The sequence below is a fragment of the Gossypium hirsutum genome, chromosome D06 (genome assembly GCF_007990345.1).
Source record: "Gossypium hirsutum isolate 1008001.06 chromosome D06, Gossypium_hirsutum_v2.1, whole genome shotgun sequence".
Classification (NCBI taxonomy): domain Eukaryota; kingdom Viridiplantae; phylum Streptophyta; class Magnoliopsida; order Malvales; family Malvaceae; genus Gossypium; species Gossypium hirsutum.
In genome coordinates this window covers 22071796-22092686 of record NC_053442.1, presented here as the reverse complement: position 1 = coordinate 22092686, position 20891 = coordinate 22071796, and the positions used below count along the sequence as shown (strand labels likewise).

General features: G+C 33.6%; 1 long non-coding RNA gene, 1 other non-coding gene and 1 pseudogene across 2 annotated transcripts; 1 reads left to right on the top strand and 2 right to left on the bottom strand.

The window, feature by feature from the left end:
* Window positions 1–10191: 10191 nt before the first annotated feature.
* On the bottom strand, window positions 10192–12386 carry LOC121218310 (uncharacterized). Its single transcript, XR_005914542.1, has 2 exons — window positions 11851–12386; window positions 10192–10479 (listed from the first exon to the last, which is right to left on the bottom strand). It is a non-coding gene; the product is annotated as an uncharacterized lncRNA (long non-coding RNA).
* Window positions 12387–12770: 384 nt separating this feature from the next.
* TRNAD-GUC (transfer RNA aspartic acid (anticodon GUC)) lies at window positions 12771–12842 on the bottom strand. The gene has a single exon. It is a non-coding gene; the product is annotated as a tRNA-Asp (tRNA).
* On the top strand, window positions 12816–13963 carry LOC107901572 (uncharacterized; annotated as a pseudogene).
* Window positions 13964–20891: the final 6928 nt, after the last annotated feature.

Here is a 20891-nt window from a genome sequence, read left to right as displayed (position 1 = left end):
ACGAGACTGGTATGCATTGAGTGTTGACTCGGTTATCTTCCTAGAATTGCCACGGCATACAAGTTGGCATACTGTCCAACCTTTTGCCCCTGTAAACCTTCACTCGTTTATTTCTTTCTCCACATCCTACACTTGCCAAACCACCAAACATAACTCTTCCACATGCAATTAAAAGTACCAAAAAATAATATTTAAGCACCGTCCAAGCTCCTTATGCAACGTTCTAAAAATGCTAAAATAACTAAATTCACTTAAGTATAGATAATTGACCCAGTCTAAAGGCATGAATTATAACTCTTTTCAAGAGTTATCACTTATCTTAATAGTATTTTATTAATTTAATATTAAAGTGATTATCTTAATATTTCATTTAATTTAATGGTTATCTTGTAGATAAACATTTTATCATTTTAATAATATTTAATATTAAATTTAATCTAATATTTATCTTGATAAATATTATATTAATTTAATATTAAAGTGATTAAGTTTAATTATGGTTCAACTCTCTAAACTCTCCCCATATAAAGAGAGCATTGGTTTATTATTTTACACACACTTGAATTCAAAAGAATTTTGCAGAGAGAAAATTCTCTAAAGAGATTATTTCAAAAAAATTTAAAAGATATTTTTTGATTTACAACTTGACCTAAAAGTTTAGAGAAATTGCAAAATTACCCCAGTGACAATTTTTGTGAAAAATTTTCTTATTTGAAGTAAGTCCACACTTGGTAGATGTGAGCTTAAATATAGCGGAGAAGACTGCTCAGTCGAAGTGCTCATCCTAGATGAATAAAAAATGTATAATTTTGATAAAGTGTTTATTACTTTAGATATCACAACCAAGCTCTTAAATGATTTGATGTATAATTTTAAAACATTATTTTCCCTAAATTTATTTTCTACTAAGTTTTCCAAACCAGCTTTTTCCAACAATTACTATCATAAGACAGGTTTTTTTCTATCTATAAGTATGAACAGATAATCAAAATAAATTTCTCTTATTCTTAAATGATTTGATTACATAGAAAGTGGCATTCTTTAGATTTTATGCATGTTTTGAGTTATTTATGGGAATGGATGCGATATTATATAATTGTTATATATTTGTTTTTTATTGTCAAGGTTGTGGTTCTTAGGAAATAGACCGTGAACTATCGTATCCACATAAGGCTATTTTTTCCAAAAGAAGTCCAAGGCAAGAAAAAGATGCGATAGCGGTTGAAGACCCAAGGAATGCCTTGTGGTGAAAAATTATGTAATTTTATTTTCTAGAAATAGAACCATAAAAACTTTGGTGGCAATTTTATTTTAATTACCTATCTCATTATATTTATTTTATAATTATTTATAATATTTATATTATGTAATATTATAATTGTGATATATATATGAGATGATCTACAGTTGATTGATTAAAAAATAAGAAGTGTGCTAATGAGAAGGTGCATGTCTAGGATTGGCTCTGGCTAGGAAAGGCTTGGTTTTTAAGCGGTTAAATTTGACTCACCTCCCTTTCCTGGGACCCAACCTAGTGCATGCTTCACATTCACTTCTTCAATTTTTCCCTTACGAATAAAAACTGTGCAGAATCAAAATTGTTTATTTTTATGATTGATTGATTCTTGTGAATGAATGTGAAGATTATAAAATTGTCATAGCATGCCATGCATATATTGGAAGCATGTCATTTAGATTAGGTAAAGATGCCACTAGAAATATTGTATGATCATTCTTGAAATTTGGGATAAAAAAACCCTTGCATGTTTTTAAAATATTGAGTGGGGAAAGGTCTTTGAACAAGATCTATGGCCTCTATTGATGGTCTCTAAGTGATAGCATGATAAAGTTTTGAGCCAGTTCCTACCCTGGCTACACCTCAGGGTAAACTTTGTCATGTGGAACTACAAGAAGAGAAATGCGGAAGGGAAAGTGGAAACACACAAAGCTAGACTTGTAGGGAAAGACTATAAACTGAAAGAAGGCATCGATTACAATGAGACCTTCTCTCCAGTAGCCATGCTCAAGTCTATCTGCATACTTGTAACCATTGTCACTACTCTCGATTACGAGAACTAGCAAATGGATGCCAAGACAAAATTCTTGAATGACCGTCTTGATGAAACGATTTACGTGGCTCAACCCACTGGCTATGTTATCAAAGGAAATGAGCAGAAAGTTTGCAAACTGCTACAATCCATTTATGGACTTAAGTAGCCGTCCCACTCATGGAATATAAGATTTGATCAAACGATCAGGACTTTTAGATTTGAGCAAAACACTGATGAACCTTGTGTTTATAAGCGTATAAAGGACAAAAAAAGTGGTATTTCTTATTTTCTATGTCGATGATATTCTACTTATCGTAAACGATGTAAGAGAATTGTCATCGGTTAAACTGTGGTTAGCTCAATAGTTTAGCATGAAGGACTTGGGTGAAGCTATTATATTCTTGGAATTCGAATCTTTATGGATCAAAAGAATAAAACAATATCTTTATCTCAAGCTTCATACATCGATAAGGTACTAGAACATTTTGTAATGACCGATATGAAGCCAGTCGTTTAAACAACTGCATCAGGTCTTCATCTTTCTTTAGATGACTATCCTAAAATAGCGAAAGAAAAAGAGCATATGAGTAAGGTTCCATATGCTACGGCAGTTGGAAGCCTTATGTATGCGATGCTTTGCACACGTCCATATATCTATTTTGCAGTAGGAATGGTTAGTCGATATCAGGCAAATCCAGGTCTCAGGCATTGGCAAGCTGTAAAGCATATATTAAGGTATCTTAAAAGAACCAGGGATTATATACTTGCGTATTTTAGGGAGAACCTTACTCTTGTTGGATACACAGACTCAGACTTCCAAACTTGTAAAGATCTAAGGAAATCAACATCGGGAAATGTATTTGTTCTAGGTTATGGAGCCATGGTATGGAGAAGTGTAAAATAAATTTGAACTGCTGACTCTACTATGAAGGTCGAGCATGTGGCTGCTTATAAGGCAACGAAAGAAGCAATATGGCTTCGAATGTTCTTAACCGATCTTGAAGTCATTCCTGGTATAGAAAAAGCTATAACACTATAGTGTGATAAAAGTGCTGCAATAGCTAATACTAAGAAAATGTGAAGTCACAAGAGGACGAAACACATTGATCGGAAGTATCACTTGATACAAGAAGCAGTAGCTGAAGGAATTGTAGATGTGATGAAAGTAGCTTCTGAAGATAACCTTGCGGATCTATTTACTAAAACTCTTGTAACTAGGAGTTTTGACAAACACATCGAGGATATTGGAATACAAAACATGACACATTTACTTCACTAGGGCAAGTGGGAGATTGTTGGGAAATGTGCCCATATTGTAGTATTCATGTAACTATTTTCTATTTATTTGAATGATAAATAAATTAATAAAGTTAATTTCACATTTCACTATTATGTCTTTTGTATTTTTTTTTCTTTTATATTTTGCATGCATAGTTAAATTGTGACAAGCAAATATTAGCTCATTGATTGTCTAAGTTCAAACTGAAGATATGTGGCATTATAAATACGTTTACATTACGAGAAAGACAACTTACTTCAGTAGATAATCTAAATAGGTCTATAATCCCGTAAAATAATCAAAGTGAATATTTGATTCAAATACTGAGAAAAAATTATTATGTCGTCTACAATTCCAATTAGGGAGATGGCTAGCCTTATTTATCGAAGAAGTTGACTCCACAGGTAGAGACATAGATATATTCATTGGTAGAATGATACATTAAACTGGACCCAAAATGAATTAATTTTGAATTCGTTTGTGAATTAATTCACTTGTAACGTTCATAGTGTGATTTACCTAAATCCTGAGTTAGTCACTAATCATACGTTTGCAACTCATGCGCTTTGATATAAGTGGAGGCTTATGCTCTAAAGATGATCAAGCCCATAGTCGGTATGTTGGGTACATAACTTGTGTATGGCATGGCTTTACTAGAAATAGTGGAATTCATAGTTCAATTAAAGAGTTATTCATAGCTCAATTAAAGAGTTAATGATATCCTCTCATTGGCATTGTATGCATTGATAAATACGAAACGTGGCCACGGTTTGCTTGTTCTCGAACAAGCGATTTATCATAATCGTTTGTTGACAGGGATCATATTAATCATTAAGAAGACACAATGGTGACAATGAGATAAAACAAGATTATTTTGAGTGAATGGATTTAACTCAAAGGAATCAAAGATATCATATGAGGGTAACACGTACATAACGAGCCATTGAACAAAGTAATTGGATGAATTACTTTCGTAAAGAGTATACAGTAAGGAGTTTTTAATCATGGTACTTCTTGTGGACTGACTTCATAATTAAGTAATTGCGATTTTTCAGAACGGTGTTTCTAAACATATACAATTAGGCTCTAGTAATTGCAATTACTAGAGCCTAATTGTATATGTTTGATTGGTCCCTCCGCTAGCTCAAGAAAAGCTCGATTGGACTGCATTTAAATCAAAAGAAAATTCTATTACTTTGGAAATAATTTAATTGAGTCGATTTTTTCAATGTGGAATTAAATTAGGTAGTCGTGAGAATTGTTCAATTAGATAATTTGGTTAAAGAATTTTCTTGAAAATTTAATTTAGAAAATCTAAGTGATTTTTGGAAAAATTAATTTTGATTAAATAAAATTAAACTAATCAAATTAATTAAAATTAATATCATATTTTTAGAAATTAATTTTCAAGTCTGACAATTGACCCAATAGGTAATTGAATTTGAAAATTGGACTTGAGATTGAAAATTAGGCTTAGGAGCCCAAAATCGAGACCAAGACCTAAAATTTGGTCGAACTGGGACCTATACATGAAACTGGGCCGATGGTCTAACCGGTGGCAAGACCGGATTGGTTAGGTCGTCACTGACTTTGACCGAACTAGTAGTAACTGAACCGGCTCGAGGTGTCATAAAGGTGTCGCACCTGCATCACCAGACACAACGATGTCGGTGACTACAGCGGCGATGTTTCGGTGGCCGGCAATGGTTGGCCTTCGGTGGTTGTGCAGTAGAAGAGTTACACTCCTACGGGGACTCTACTAGAGAATTTGATTTCAAATTAACTATTCCAAAAATAATATTATTTTAATAGTTTAATAATAAATTTAATTTAATACTTATCTTAATAATATTAATGTATACAAGATTAACATTCTATTATTTTAATAAGATTTAATATTAAATTTAATCTAATATTAATCATAGTTGAACTCTTTAAACTCTCCTTATATAAAAAGAGCTTTGGGTCATTATTTTATACACACTTGAATTCAAGAGATATTTTTCTGATTTACAATTTGACTTAAAAGTTTAGAGAAATTGCAAAATTACCCCACTAGTAATTTTTGTGAAAAATTTTCTTATTCGAAGCGAGCCCGCACTTGACAGACGTGAGCTTGAGGATAATGGAAAAGACTACTCGGTCGAAGCGCTTATCCTAGACAAATCGAAAAGGTACAATTTTGATTAAGTGTTTATTACTTTAGATATCACAACTAAGATCTTGTTTTGAAAAAAAAATTAACTCTGTTTTCCCTAAATTTATTTTCTGATTCGTTTTCCAAAACCGGTTTTTCCAACAGAAAGATTGAAGGACTAAAGGTAGGGAGAGGAGGGTTATCGCTAACACCATTATTTTTTGTAGATGAAAGCATCCTTTTTGGGAAGGCAACAATAGAAGGGGCTTTGGCAATGAAAGAAGTGGTTAAGGACGACGAAAACATGTCTGGACAAATGGTGAATTTCAAGAAATCTTTTATTTATTTTAGCAAAAATACAATGGAGGAAGACAAAGCGCGAATAGGAAGTGAATTGGGAGTTCGAATCTCTAATAATCTAGAGAAATGTCTTGGTTTACCAACGAAGGTAGAAGAAGAAAGAAGAACATGTCTGACAATTTAAAAGAAAAGTTCATTAAAAGAATAAAAACATGGAGTGTACATGGTAGCATGTTTATTTTGCATATTTGATGTGTTCAAATCAATTAATTCTTAAATTAATTCCTGCTAAATTGGCGATTTCATATTTAAATTCTATCAGAAACAAAATTCGTATGCTTTAATTCAAAAACAAGCAGAAAAGGACTAAATTGGAGCACAAGCAATAAAAGAGGGGGGCGAATCCGAAATTTGGAGACATTTAAGGGCTAATATGATTTTTAACTTTGTAAAAGAAATATTTAGAAAAAAATCTGATATGAATGTAATTTCATGTAATTAGTTGTTAGGTGAGTTAGGTTAATTTTAGTATATGATATGTATATTGTAGTAGTCTGTTTTTCAATTGTGTCAGAAACAGTGGTTTTGAGACCACAATTCTAACAAGTGATTTATTATTTCATTATTTATTTAGCGTCTACGAGATTATATTAGGGTCATATTAAAATTTCATTAAGAAATTTTGATGTTTGTCTGATTAATCAAGTAAAAAGGACTAAATCGTAAAAAGTCTAAAAGTTGAGTTCTATTAGCTAAATGGGTAAAATGGCTATGAAACCTTAAACTAAAGGACTTGAGTTGTAAATATACTATTGAACGTGTTAGTGGATGTGCATGGGCAAGGTTTTAATGAAATTTTGTTAGTTTTTAAAGGTTAATATGGTAATTTAATAATTAAATGAAAATTTAATAAAGAAAAGATGAAACAAGTATCATCTTTCTCATTCTTCCATTCAAAAACTTAAAAACACCATTAAAGGAGCTTGGAGCAATTGACTAGCCTTGTCCTTGTGCATGGTATGTATAATTGTTTCGTTTTTTAATAATTTTTATATTTTTGAGATCGTTTTAGCTTAGTCTAGCTAGCCCGAGGGTTAATTTGCAAAAGTGTTAAAAGTTGAGGGACTTTCCATAAATTTCTTTTTAGTAAGTTTTGATGCTAGTTGATATATTATAATTCCTTGTTGAAAAATAAACAAGTTTTGTTAAGTGATTTTTGATGAATTGTGGAATTAGAGATTAAATTGTAAAAGGTGTAAAGCTATTGGTTTTGTAGTGAAATGATGGTGAATATGGATTATTTCAAGGTTCTTTCTAACATTGGTTAATTTGGATTTTTTTTGAAATAGTTAAATTTCAAGTTATGAGTTTAAGGACTAAATTGTGAAAAATTAAAATGTTAGAGGTAATTTCGTAATTTTACATAAAATGAATTATGGATTAAATTGAATTTTAGAAGTAATTAATTGAATGAAACTATTATTTTAGATCACGAGCATGTTTACGATCGTGGAAAATGAAAGACTTCGGAGTAGTTCATGTGCTTTTGCAATTACTGCAAACTAGTCATGTAAGTTCGTTTTATGTTTATGTATAGTTGAATTAAACTCCTTGTTAGTGATTTAATTTTTAAATTCTGTTATGTAATGATGTTTAAGTGTTGAACTGTACTGTTATTCAGGCTTAGTGCCTAGCAGGTTTATTGCCGATGTAATAAAGGTTAATTTCCTTTAGAAATTCGGTATTTGATAGCAAATGAGTTTACTTATCGAACTTACTAAGCTTCTTCGTGCTTATTCATTTGATTTGATCTTGTAGGACTCTTGGAATTTTTGCATCGATTAGATCAACTTGAAAGCTCACACACTATCATTTACACCTTGGTAGTCATTTTATACTTGTTTGAAGTTGGTTAAAGTGACATATAATAGGAGAAGTCTTTAGTATAATGATGTTTTGGTGAATATGTAAATGGTAAATTTGGTATGTTATGCTCTGATGTTAATGTATGGTTGATGAACTTATAATGCTTGTTAGGTAAGTCCTTTTAGGTCACTTTTTGATAATAGATGTGTATGGCATTTTGGTACGAGATGTTGGCTTGAAAATGGTCATTTATGATGTGTTGTAGGCATAGTATAGAATGAGGTCTTTATGCATGGAATTAGGTAATGTTAACATGTTTTGGTATATGTTGTTTTGATATAATTATGGTGTCTTTGAATGACATATTGGTTAGTTGAATTAGGATATTGAAATGGCATTTTGATGTATGTTAGGGTGATGTTTAGGTCCATTAAAAGTGTGCTTAAATGGGTTGAAAGGTTATGCATGAAATGGGTTGAATTAGCTTGACTTTAGGTAAATTTTTTTGGTCCACATGGCCTGAGACACAAGCGTGTGACCGAGTCGTATGAAGCACACGACCTGACGACACGGTCGTGTGTCATCTGAGGATTTCAAAGGGTACAACTCAGTGAGTTACACGACCTAACACACGGCCTGGCACATCGGCGTGTGACGCGGCCGTGTGACCCTACTCAATGAGTTATACGGGTGAGGATACGGGCTTAGACACGGTCGTGTCCCTAGTTCGAAAGTTACATGTCTGGGGACATGGACGTGTGAGGCACACGACCTGGCCACACGGCTATGTAACCCCTGTTTTGAAATTTTTGTATGTTTTTCCTAAACTTTTAGTTTTGTTTCAAATTAGTCCTGAATTGCTCCTAAGCTATTTTTATGGCCTCGAGGGCTTGGTTTAGGAATATAATGTATGTGTTTGATTGGATTATGATTTTTTAGTGTATTTAAATATTATGATGTTAAATGTCTTTGATTGTACGATAACGCTCTATAACCCTAATCTGGCGACAGAGATGGGTAAATAGGGTGTGTGGTGGCCTTTGAAGAACACACTTGACTACACTAGAAATACAGAGTAGTTTATTTCTTTCATGCGTTTGTAACCATTTCGTTTCATATTACTTTCCTTTTACAAATTTTGTTTAATTGCCTTATAAGTCCCTTCCTTTTTCCACTTTCTACTATTTCCGTTAAAACCAATTACATATACCAACAAAGCATGATTAATTTCATGCTTCACTAAACTTCTACTTATCTTTAGGCTAGTATTCTTTCTAGTCAAGAATCATGAGAAATGAATCCGCATTAAAAATCTTTCATAACAGTATTCACCATCTCTCCGGAATATGAGATAGTACAAATTCATCCCTTAAAGTCAATTCAGTTTCAATTCAAAAAGTGTATGTTGGGTAGGAGTTTTTTGGCGTATAGTTGGGAAGTCGAGTTAGCCGTGCTATATTCGCATTCTCACGAACAAATTAGTGTATCTTGGCAGGGTCATACTAGTGGGATCTTCGTCAAGGGAGATAGTGATCGAATTTAAACGACCCACGCGGTTGAGGCTGTTGATTTGAGTTGGGTTCTCCAGAACACAAAGTTGTCAGGGTCTTGAATTACGAACGCGTGTATCGCGATTAGATAGTCAGTAAGGGTTGGTTTGTAGGTCATATTGGAATCAACTACAAAAGGAAAAATTAGCGGCTGGGACGTTTTTAGCCTCTATAACCAGCTTATGGTGTGGAAGAGAAAACTCATTTTCAAGGATCGATTCAGAACCAGAATTAACCGAGTCTAAGGCTAAGACTTTATATTATTGCTTACGAAGTCCAACTCTATTTACTTATTTTGTTTTCGATTAATATAATTGTTATTTGCTACTATTACATTTTATTTACTTTTCAAACATTTTCATTCCCCCTTATTTATTTTATTTCTTTTTTTTCAGCAAGCTTAGCACGAGTCGTGGGCAGGACTATTACTGCGACAGTAATTCTGTTCATATGGAGGAGAAAACTCATTTTCAATGATCGATTTAGAACTAAAATTAACCTAGTTTAAGGCTAAGACTTTATATTATTGCTTATGAAGTTAAACTCCATTTACTTTTTTTATTTACGATTAATATAATTTTTATTTGCTGCTATTACATTTTATTGACTTCCCAAACATTTTCATTCCCTCATTTATTTTACTTCTTTTTTTTCAGCAAGCTTGTCACGAGTCGTGGGCACGACTATTACCGTGATAGTAATTCTGTTCATAAGAAAAGGTGAAATTAGACAACCAATCCCTGTGCATTCGACTCAACTACTCTATACTACTATTTTGTATTATTTTGTGGTATGAAATTTTATTTGGTGGTTTCAACGCCCATCAGTACGCAATCTATCAATAGGGGGAATGAGGTTTTTATCAAATCCATTTTATAGGTCATTCCAAATTACACAATGTAGTCTTTTATTGCCAGTTTCTTTATGTCGAGAATTGGATATTTTGATGTGCAAATTTCGGTGGTACAATTCGAAAACAAATAAAAGAATACATTGGAGTAATTGGAGTTCTATGTGTACCCCAAAGACACAAGGGGAAATTGATTTTAGAGATGTATCAATTCTCAATAAAGCCCTTTCAGCGAAGCAGGGTTGGAAACTAACTACCAATTCTACCAGTTTACTTACGCGAGTAATGAAAGCTAAGTGAGTTTATGAACGCAGGTTTAGGATCTCACCTTTCTTTTACCTAGCGAAGCAGTTTTGGTACCTGTAGCATTTTGGAAGATGGTATTGGCTGGATAATTGGGAATGGCAGGACAATGAATATATAGAACGATGCATGGATTCCAGGTCCTGGAAATGGGAAGGTAAAAATTCAGAATATTGATATTAGATATTCGAAGGTTGCAGACCTCATTAATAGCGAGACTAATTCCTAAAAAACGGAGTTAGTAGAAATACTGTTCATGAGTGAGCAAGCCAAGATGATTTTAACCATCCCACTAGTGAACAACTATTATTCAAATGCTTTAATCTGGATAGGTGAAAATACGACAGAATACTTGGTCAAAAGCGGGTACAAGTGGTGCATTGCAGGCGTCCAAGACGAGACAAGGAATGATAATAATTTACAAGACATCGCTACAAAAAATTATTATACAAAACAATGGAATCTCAAAATCCCAAATAAAATTAGAATACACCTATGAAAGGTTTCTAATAATTTTCTATCTATGTTAAGTAACCTAAAGTATCGAAGGCTAAGGGAGAAGGCCTTTTGCCCGATCTGCAAAAACTAAGACGAAACAGTAGACCATCTTTTCTGAGACTGTGCCTTTACGAAACAAGTGCTTTAGGAGATAAGAATGGTATCCTCTCACACAAACACAAATCAAGGATGGAAATTTTTGTTAGTATATGTTTTCAAAAATTGTAAAGTTTGCAAAGCATAAACATAGCCATTGCATAGTGGGCCATTTGGCACAATAGAAACAAGTTATATCATGAAGGTAAAAGAGAAATAGCATTTGAAGTTCTCAGTTTCATTAAGGCATACATAGTTGTGTTAAAACAGTTAGAGGACATCACAGTACATCGAAACAACATAGGAGAAATACAGTAGGAACCTCTAAAAGGAGTGTAAAAAAATATAATGTTGATAATGGTAAGAAAAGAGAGAAAAATAGAACACAGATTTTACATGAAAACCCTTTTAAAAAAAAAAATCACGAACAGAGGAGAAGAAAATTCACTATGTCAAATTCAAATAATTACAAGAAGTATAAATTGCATCTACTTATATGTTTAGAAAACCTCAGCCTTATTCCTCGTGGATCCCTCTATTTTGCCACTTGTATTTTATTTTAATAATAATCTGGGTCACAACTCTAACAGGGAGAACAAATTAAAGTATACTTTGATTCCTCCTACCAACAGTAGACATACAGATCTGTTGCAGTAGTAATTATAAGGAATAACTTAAGATTGGTTATGGGCTCATATGTTTACTCGATTGAAAATGTCCAAGACCCAACAACGGTAGAAGTGCATGCATGTTTACAAGCAATTATTTTTGCAAAAGAAATAGGCTTTGGTGACGTTTGTGTAAAAGGTGATGCACTCACGGTCTTGAAAAGAATAGAAACATCGGAGATCAATAGATCAATTATATGCAACAAAATTAATGAGATAAAAAAATAGAGCAACCAGGTTTAGAACATTTACCTTCTGATATGTCCCGTGAGCAGCAAATAGATCAGCACACGAAATGGCAACTTGGGGACGACGGTGTAAAAGCCCGACCTACTGAATGGAAGATGTTTCACTGGACGTCGAGGTCATCGTCACGAAGGAGCAACGGTGGTAAGAGAAGATTTTCTCAATTTGAATCCGGAGTGTTTGGTTTCTGTTTTGGAAACTCCGAGGAACTCAGAAAATCTGAGGAGTTAGGACTAAAGGAGAGAGATTTGTGAAGCGGATGAGGGCTTTCAACTCCTACAAAGGAATTTTTCTAGTGCTTCGGAAGCGGATGAGTATTCAGGGAAAATTGAAAGACTTAGGGTTTGTTTTGCATTTTTGTTTAGGAAATGCTTCTTGTTTTTTTTATAGGTTCTTTATTTGCTTTGTCGTTAAAGTTTTTTCATTTTATTTAAGGGTACCCAAGGCACCGACCATTAGCAGCAATAGGCTCCTGCCAGGTGGCCAGTGGGCTGAAACGTTGCAGGGTTTAGGGTTGTATCCTATCCTTTAATCTTCTTTTTTAATGCATCGGTAGAATTTTATTTCAAAAAGAAAATAACATTTTTTTATAAATATTGTTTATAATTCTATAATAATTTTGAATTTTAAAGTGTTTAATATTTTTTTTAATTTGTTACTAAAGTCTTTTTGACCCTTTACTTTTATTAGTTATTTTTTAAAATTTACTTCAAATAGAATAATAGTAATTAATTCGAATAATTGTGTAATGATTGAGAGTTAAATTTATAAATACTAAAATATATATTTAACGATATAATTTTAAGCTACTTTGCTCACTTATCTAATCTATAATAAGCTGGGAGGAGTTTATATAGAATTTGACAAAATATAAAATGTGTTTAACCAGCAGGTAGAGAAAAGAATAAAAATAAAAATAACAAAATCGCCGTTGCCGGGGATCGAACCCGGGTCACCCGCGTGACAGGCGGGAATACTCACCACTATACTACAACGACCTGATGATATCTAATTCAAAAATCAAAATTAAAATCTAGTTAAAATGGCGCGGGCAAATACGACATCTTATTTGGCAAGGAAGCAGCAGAGTTAAGAGCAGAGACCTTTTCAATGGCAGTGCCAATCCCCACTCTCACCGCTCTCTCCAGCACCACCGTGAAACCCGCTGTCATCTTCACCACCCCACCTAACTATGCCGCCAGGCTCTCCGATCTCCTCGCTCTCAAAGGCCACAACCCTCTCTGGTGCCCCACCATCACCACTTCCCCAACTCCCCAATCTCTCATTCCCCACCTTTCCCCACCCTCCCTCTCTCATTTCTCCGCCGTCGCCTTCCCTTCACGCGCCTCCATCGCTTCCTTCTCCCTAGCTGCCGCCTCTCTCCCTAAACCCCTCCTCCCCTCTCAAGGCCCCACATTCACCCTCGCCGCCTTAGGCAAAGACTCAGAGCTAATCGACACCCCTTTTATCTCCCAAATCTGTTCCAATTCACAACGGGTTAAACTTTTGGTTCCTCCCACCGCCACTCCCAACAGCTTAGCCTTATCGCTCGGAGAAGGATACGGTCGAAAAGTGCTGTGTCCGGTCCCGAAAGTCGTGGGCCTAAACGAACCGCCGGTCGTTCCGAATTTCCTCGACGATTTGAAGAGCGGTGGGTGGTTTCCGGTTCGGATCGACGCGTATGAGACGAGATGGTTAGGACCCGATTGTGCAATGGCGGTGGTGAAGAAAGGGGAGGAGAAAGGAGGTGAAGTGTACGCCGCCATTGTTTTTACGAGTAGTGGGGAAGTGGAAGGGTTTTGAAGGGCTTGAAGGAGTTTGGGTGGGATTGGGGGACGGTCAGAAGGAGGTGGCCGGGTTTAGTGGTGGCGGCTCATGGGCCGGTCACGGCGGCGGGGGCGGAGAGGTTGGGTGTGGATGTTGACGTTGTGAGTTCGGATTTTGGTAGCTTTCACGGTGTAGTTGACGCGCTTGATGTGCGTTTGAGGGCTTTGGGACATGAATAAGATCGCATGTCAGTTTTTTTTTAATTACTAAGTTGGGTTTGGAAAGTATAAAGTAATTCAGTGAATGGGTAATTATGTAATTATAAGAAATTTTAATTCTCATTTACAAGAAATGCTAATACCTTTATGCATTGATAAAATGTAATTATAACGTAGTTTTGTATAACTGTTTAATTAAATAAACTATAATTACAGAATTATATAATTTTATATTTAAAAATATTAATTATTATAAAATTTATTAATTTCTGTAAACAAGTAATAAAATTTAAAATCAAATTATTTTATATAATACATTAATTTAAGAAAACAGCCGACAACATGATTATTAATACAATTAATAAAAGTAAATAAAAATTTTATGTAATTTTATTTAATTACTCTAGCATTTTATATTCATTGGGTTATTCTCTCCTCAATGTTTAATATATACTCTTTGTTCTCATTGATTGGTTCTTGAACAATTGTAAATAATTAATAATAAATATTATGAATTTAGTTAAATTTGATATAAATCATTTATAATATAATATACTATGCAATTTATTTAATTATTTAATATGTCAAAATGTATAAAAAATATCTCTCATTAATAAAAATTTCAAATTATTTAAACGAGATTAATAAAATAATATAAATTATATTTTAAAAATAATATATATATATCCTAGAATTAAAATATTATTATTGTATAAGAATAACTTTTAAAATTTAAATCATGTACGAGCATGTTTGAAAAATTATAGGGTAAATGGATTTAAGCATAATTGTTTGTAATTACTCTAACTACACTTAATTCCATAAGATCTATTAATTACAATAATTACCTAAACATGCCATAAATGTGTAATTTAATTTTTAAGTGACTTTTCAAATGTGCCCTAAATGAAAATTAATTGTTTTATTCTTATTATTTTTTTGTCTATACCATTATAAGATATCAATTAAATATAGAGTTGAATTAGGCTGGACCTTTTAAAGAAGTAAAACTCTCTCAACATTGTTTCTACATTCATAGTACTCAAATTTGAAATTTTAAAAGGCATTGCGTTCCTTATCACTCGATTTAGTAGATGTTGGTTATTATTTTTTGTTGAAGGATGGTCAAATTCTTCTCAACAAGTCTTTAAAATGTCATTCAATAGAAGACACAAACCTATCAACGAGTCGATATTATCTTTAATCAAGTTTTTATCTTTCGACTTTGTAGAGAGCTTGAGTGCCTGAAATATGAAGATGTAATGGGTTCAATAGAGCAAGAATGTCTTGTTGAGACAAAATGTGTCTGACGCATAATCACCTACCAAAGAAATGTAAGCATTTACAGTCAATAGGGTTTGAACACATGCTCTTATTTGGCACTGTTGGGAATTTATGCTACCATTTGATCTAATGTTGAAGGATTTTTAACTCATTTGGGAGAAATCTTCAAATTATCATATGCTCGGAGCTGACAGATCCTTCAACACATTCAGTATAGTCCTTAATCAGGGTTTTCTCTTTCAACTTTGTCAAGAGTTGTGTGCTTTATAGAGTGGAAGCATCTCGTTAGATTTTGTAAAAACTTAACGTCGATAATGGCTATATAGAACGATCGCAAAGCAATAAGAAAGGAAAAATAAGAACACAGATTTTACGTGGAAACCCTTTCGGGAATAAACCACGGGCGGAAGAGAAGAAAATTCACTAATATCGAATTCAAATTATACAAAAGGAGTTTAGACTACATCTATTTATAGGTTGAAAAATCTTCTTGAAAAACCTTTTTCTAATCAATGTCAAATAGAAGCAGTGTAGTAAGGTTGAAACACCTTATCCTAATCAATATCAAATAGAAGAAGTGTACTTCGACTCTCGACCTTCGCCCCCATAAATCCTCTTATTTTGCCACTGTATTTTATTTCTTTAACGTGAATTTGGGTCGCACAACTCTAACAATATCCATCTTGACACGAACTTTCAACAGACAAGTTCTTCACCACGAGTTCTCAATGAATAAGTTCTCCACCTCTTCTACAAAACCCCTTAAAGGGTATTCTTTAACAATGGGCACCAACCAAGTCCAAGTAATGTTCAAACTTGGTTATAGGAAGTGCCTTAGTCATCATATCTGCAGGATTATCATGAGTACTAACTTTGCTCACAACAATATCACCACGACTATATTGATTTGAAGGTCTTTATTGAGTTCACCAAAGAGTCCCTTTAACCAAATAGCTTCCTTATAAGCCTCAGTAATCACCATGTACTCAACTTCAGTGGTAGAAAAACCCATTGTAGTTTGTAAAGTGGCTTTCCAACTTATTGCGCAACCCCTAATTGTAAAGACATACCCTGTGAGAGATCTTCTTTTATCAATGTATCCAACAAAATTAGAACCAACATTCCCAATAAATCTATCTCTAGTTCTTCCAAATTGTAAGCAAACATTAGTAGTACCTTGTAAGTATCTGAAAATCCACTGAACTGATTTCCAATGTTCTTTACCGAGATTCTCCATGTATCTACTAATTGCACTAAATACATATGATAAATCTAGGCGTGAGCAAATCATAACATACATGAGATATCCCACTGCACTAGAATATGGAACATGTGACATGTAGTCAATCTCACCATCTGATTGCGAAGACAAAGCCGATGAAAGTCTGAAGTAGGCTGCTAATGGAGTACTAATAGGCTTGGCATTCTGCATATTGAACCTGCAAAGATCTTTCTCAATGTACCCTTTCTGACTTAGGTATAATTTACATGTTTTTCTATCTCTGAGAATCTCCATCACAAATTTCTTTTTGGCTGCTCCCAAATCCTTCATCTCAAATCCTTTACTAAGTTGGGCTTTGACCTTTCTTATCTCTCATTTATCTTTGGTTGCTATCAACATGACACCAACACAGAAGAGTAGATACACAAAAGAATCATCATTATTTTTCTTATAATAAACACAACTGTTAAAGCTACTTCTTTTGAAATCGTGAGTAGTCATAATAGAATCAATACCAAGCAAGGCTCGAATCAAACTATGCTTCACAACTGGATGAAACACACTTGTGAAGGCTACACTAGGAATTTGACTGTAACCTTTTGCAACCAACCTTGCTTTATATCTGGATTCTTCAACTCTTTGAGTCCCTTCTTTATTCTTGAACACCCATTTACAACGAACAACCTTTTTACTTTTAGGAAGCTTCACTAGATGCCATGTTCTGTTTTAATGGATCGATTTTATCTCTTCTTGCATGATAATCATCCACTTTTCTGAATCTTCACAGCTAATTGGCTTGAAATAAGTAGATGGCTCTTGATTTGCATCTATATCTTCAGCCATATTTAAAGCATAAGCAAGTAGATCAGCCTCGGCGTACCTCTTTGGAGGTTTAATTTCTCTTCTAACTCTATTCTTGGTAATAAGATATTGTGGTGAAGAAGCAACTCTACTCTAAGTTTCTATACTAACTTGAGGAGTTGACTATGTTGTAGATCCTGGATCAATCCGAAGCTTCACCTACTTTTGTTCATCTTTGTTGAAAGAGTCTTTAAAAGATAAGTTAGGCAGCGTAGCAGTTTCATAAAAAATAATGTTTCTACTAATCACAACTTTTCTATTTTTAGAACACCATAACTTATTCCCTTTAACACTAGCCTTATAACCAAGAAAAACACATTTAATAGATCCAGCTTCAAATTTCCCATTATCAACATAAGCATACGCGGGACACCCAAAAATCTTTAAATCAGAATAGTTAGCAAGATTACTAGACCATACCTCTTGTGGAGTCTTTTTCCCAATGGCAACGGACGGAGACTAGTTAATAAAAACATGATGTAGAGGTCGCTTCAGCCCAGAACAACTTCAATAAATAAGCTTTCAACAACATGCATCGAACTTTTTCCATGATTTTTCTATTCATTCATTTTGCAACTCCATCTTGTTATGGAGTATGGCCAACTGTTAATTGTATCACAATTTTTTTTTATTTGCACAATTCATTAAACTTATCAAAACAGAATTCCAAATCATTATTTGTGCGGAGGTGTTTTATTTGTTTTCCTATATGCTTATCGATCATAGTCTTCTAAATTTTAAACGTGGATAACACATCACTTTTCTACTTTAAGAAAAATACCCAAACTTTTTTAGAAAAATTGTCAATGATCGTCAGCATATAATTAGCGCCACCCCTCGAAAGCACTCTAGATGGTCCCCAAAGATCAAAATGAATATTATCCAACCTTTCCTTCGTGTCATGGATTCCTCTAGTGAATTGAACTATCTTTTGCTTCCCAAAAATGTAGTGCTCACAGAACTTTAATTTGCCAATGCCTTATCCATTAATAAGTCATCTTTTGCTCAATTGTGCCATGTCATTCTCACTCATATGCCTTGTGTAACCTCCCAAACTTGGCTTAAACATTATGGCTGAATCGTGAAAGTCACATTGGACACCTAAGCAATGAACCTACTCTATCGATAATTGAAACCTCAAAAACACTCTATTTTGTTAAAACCGCAGTTGCCTTTGTTAATATTGAGAAAATGTTTATTTAATTTAAACTGACCTTTACTAAGTCAAATTAGTTGAACATGTGAAGTTTTAGAAAAACCTTTTTGTACGTCATTGTTAAGAAAAACACTTAATTTATTTGTAGCTGAAAAATATTTAATAACCCAATTATAAACTTAACCAAATATCATGCTCATTCCAATTTCAATATATCCCAATATATCCATCCTAAATGTGAAAATCATGTGTGCATGAAAATCCCCAAAATGAAAACAATCCCAAACCACAGTTTTAAATAATTTTACAGTCCAAAAACTGAATAATTATAGGAAAGAAAACTAAATAAATAAAGTCGTAATGGTGTTTCGAGCCCGAAGTCTGTCGTACATCCACATGCCAATTCCCATCCTAAGTTTGTTCGTTACCTGAGAAGCTGAAGTAATGGGGTGGGCTTAACAAGCTCAATGTGAGTCTAAATAATCAAGCTTTTTACATACATTCAAGCATTTTCTCATAGAATCAAATATCACAATCAACATCAATCATAACATTCTTATGTGACATGATCATGACATAATGCACATGAGAGTCTTACTCATACCATCCGCTACACACCATGAGTTCCCCAAAACCCGTCTCTCGAACCCCAACATATGAGAGCAAAGCTCGATGTGGTAGAAACCACCATATAACATAAATGCAGAAAATCTACTGTATAACATATAATGCAATAAAATCGCCAATATCATATAATGTGATAATATCACCGATCCCCTCGATACTCCAAGTGTAGTGCACTAACTACGTATAGATGTGAACATAATATGCCACCAGAACTCCACAGAACTCCTCCTTTATCCATATAATCCCACCCTATGCACATGCAATATGTCATACTATCTCATACATAGCCATAGATCAACATTTTTCACACTTAGTTGGCATTTTCAATACATGCCCTCAATTATCACATACTTTCAGAATATGGAATCAATAATCTAACTTTCAAACCACCATAAAGATGGTATTATTCCCAAAACACAATTTCTTGTACTTTCAAATTTTTTTCCTGTGTGCATATACAGTAGTCTTTCAAATATATCATAGCAATTAACCAACTCATGACAATGTCAATCATTCAATCAAACTAGTAACAATGCTACCATGCCAAATAGTTAGGGCTCGAAATGTACCTGATTTGGCCACTTACAAATTTAATTTCTTAGTTATTAAGCCAAACCCAATCAGCAAGCTAAATCATCAATTTAATCATAATATTTACTATTATTAAACAGTTATTGAGTTTAGGTCACACACCTTATTCACGCTCTTTTGCATCACACTAGTGAATCTTGCGGTTTCTTTAATAAACTCTAAAATGGACCTAAATTAATTAAATTAAAAGAAATTAGTATATAAATAAATAATTACACCTCTTATACAGCCCCTAAAAACTCATTTATGGGTTAAATCCAATCACCACAATTACCATAATTTTTTGAATCCAAACTAGTTAGATTTATTACACTAATTTGAGGCGAATCATATGTGCAAACATCGTTCGACTTTACTAATGATTTGGAGCGTTCGGGTTAGCACCTTACATATTTAAATACTGGAAAACCAGTAGCTAATCTTAATTAAAATCCTTCATTTAATAAATTCATAACCTTTTCCCAAGATCCATGTCGAAACAACAAACTAGTTTACGATTACCCATACTTATGCTTTCTAAATTGTCAGATTTGATTTGCCATTTGGTCAATAACGACTTTTCCTAATTAAAACATGTTTCAAGGCTGATTAGGAGGGTTCCAAGAAACCAAAATCATGCTAGAAAAAAATGGAAAAGAATTACAGAAAAACAGCCCCCTTTCTTGCCCATAGGCGCGCACACCACAACCGACAATGGCCAAATTTTGGGGCTGATTTAAAATCTCTTTAGGAATTGATTAAAAATCTGGAAAAGTACCCATTAAATCCTTAAAAATACCCCAAATTCTATATCTAGAAATTTAGGTTTTTATTTGACAAGATTTAATAAAAAAAGAGAGAGAAAGAGATCTTACACAAGCTAGACGTTATGGGCGGCAATGGCACATCTTGGCAATGTTAGGAATCGATCTTAGAGACTCAAGATTTTAGATTTGGGGCTGATTTAATTAGAGAAAAATGGAAACAATATGATGGAGAAGATGATGCAAAATCTTATGGCAAAAGTAAAGAAAAATATGATAAAACTAGGTGTTATGGGCGACGACAAAAATTTAGGAAGAAAGAAAAATTAAAGATCAAGGAAGAGAAGAGAGGGGAGGAACAGCTAGGGTGAAGAAAAAAGTAGAATAAAGGTTGATTATTTTGTGTAAAATTAAAATTTATACCTAAGGTTACAAGGGTATGGACGGTACACACACTAAAAACAATGGATTTTGTAAAAAAATAATTATTTTGCAAGGGAAGGGATTTGAATTTGGGACCTCAAATTAAATTTCATGCTTTCATATTTAACAACTAACCACTTAGCTAACTCCTTATT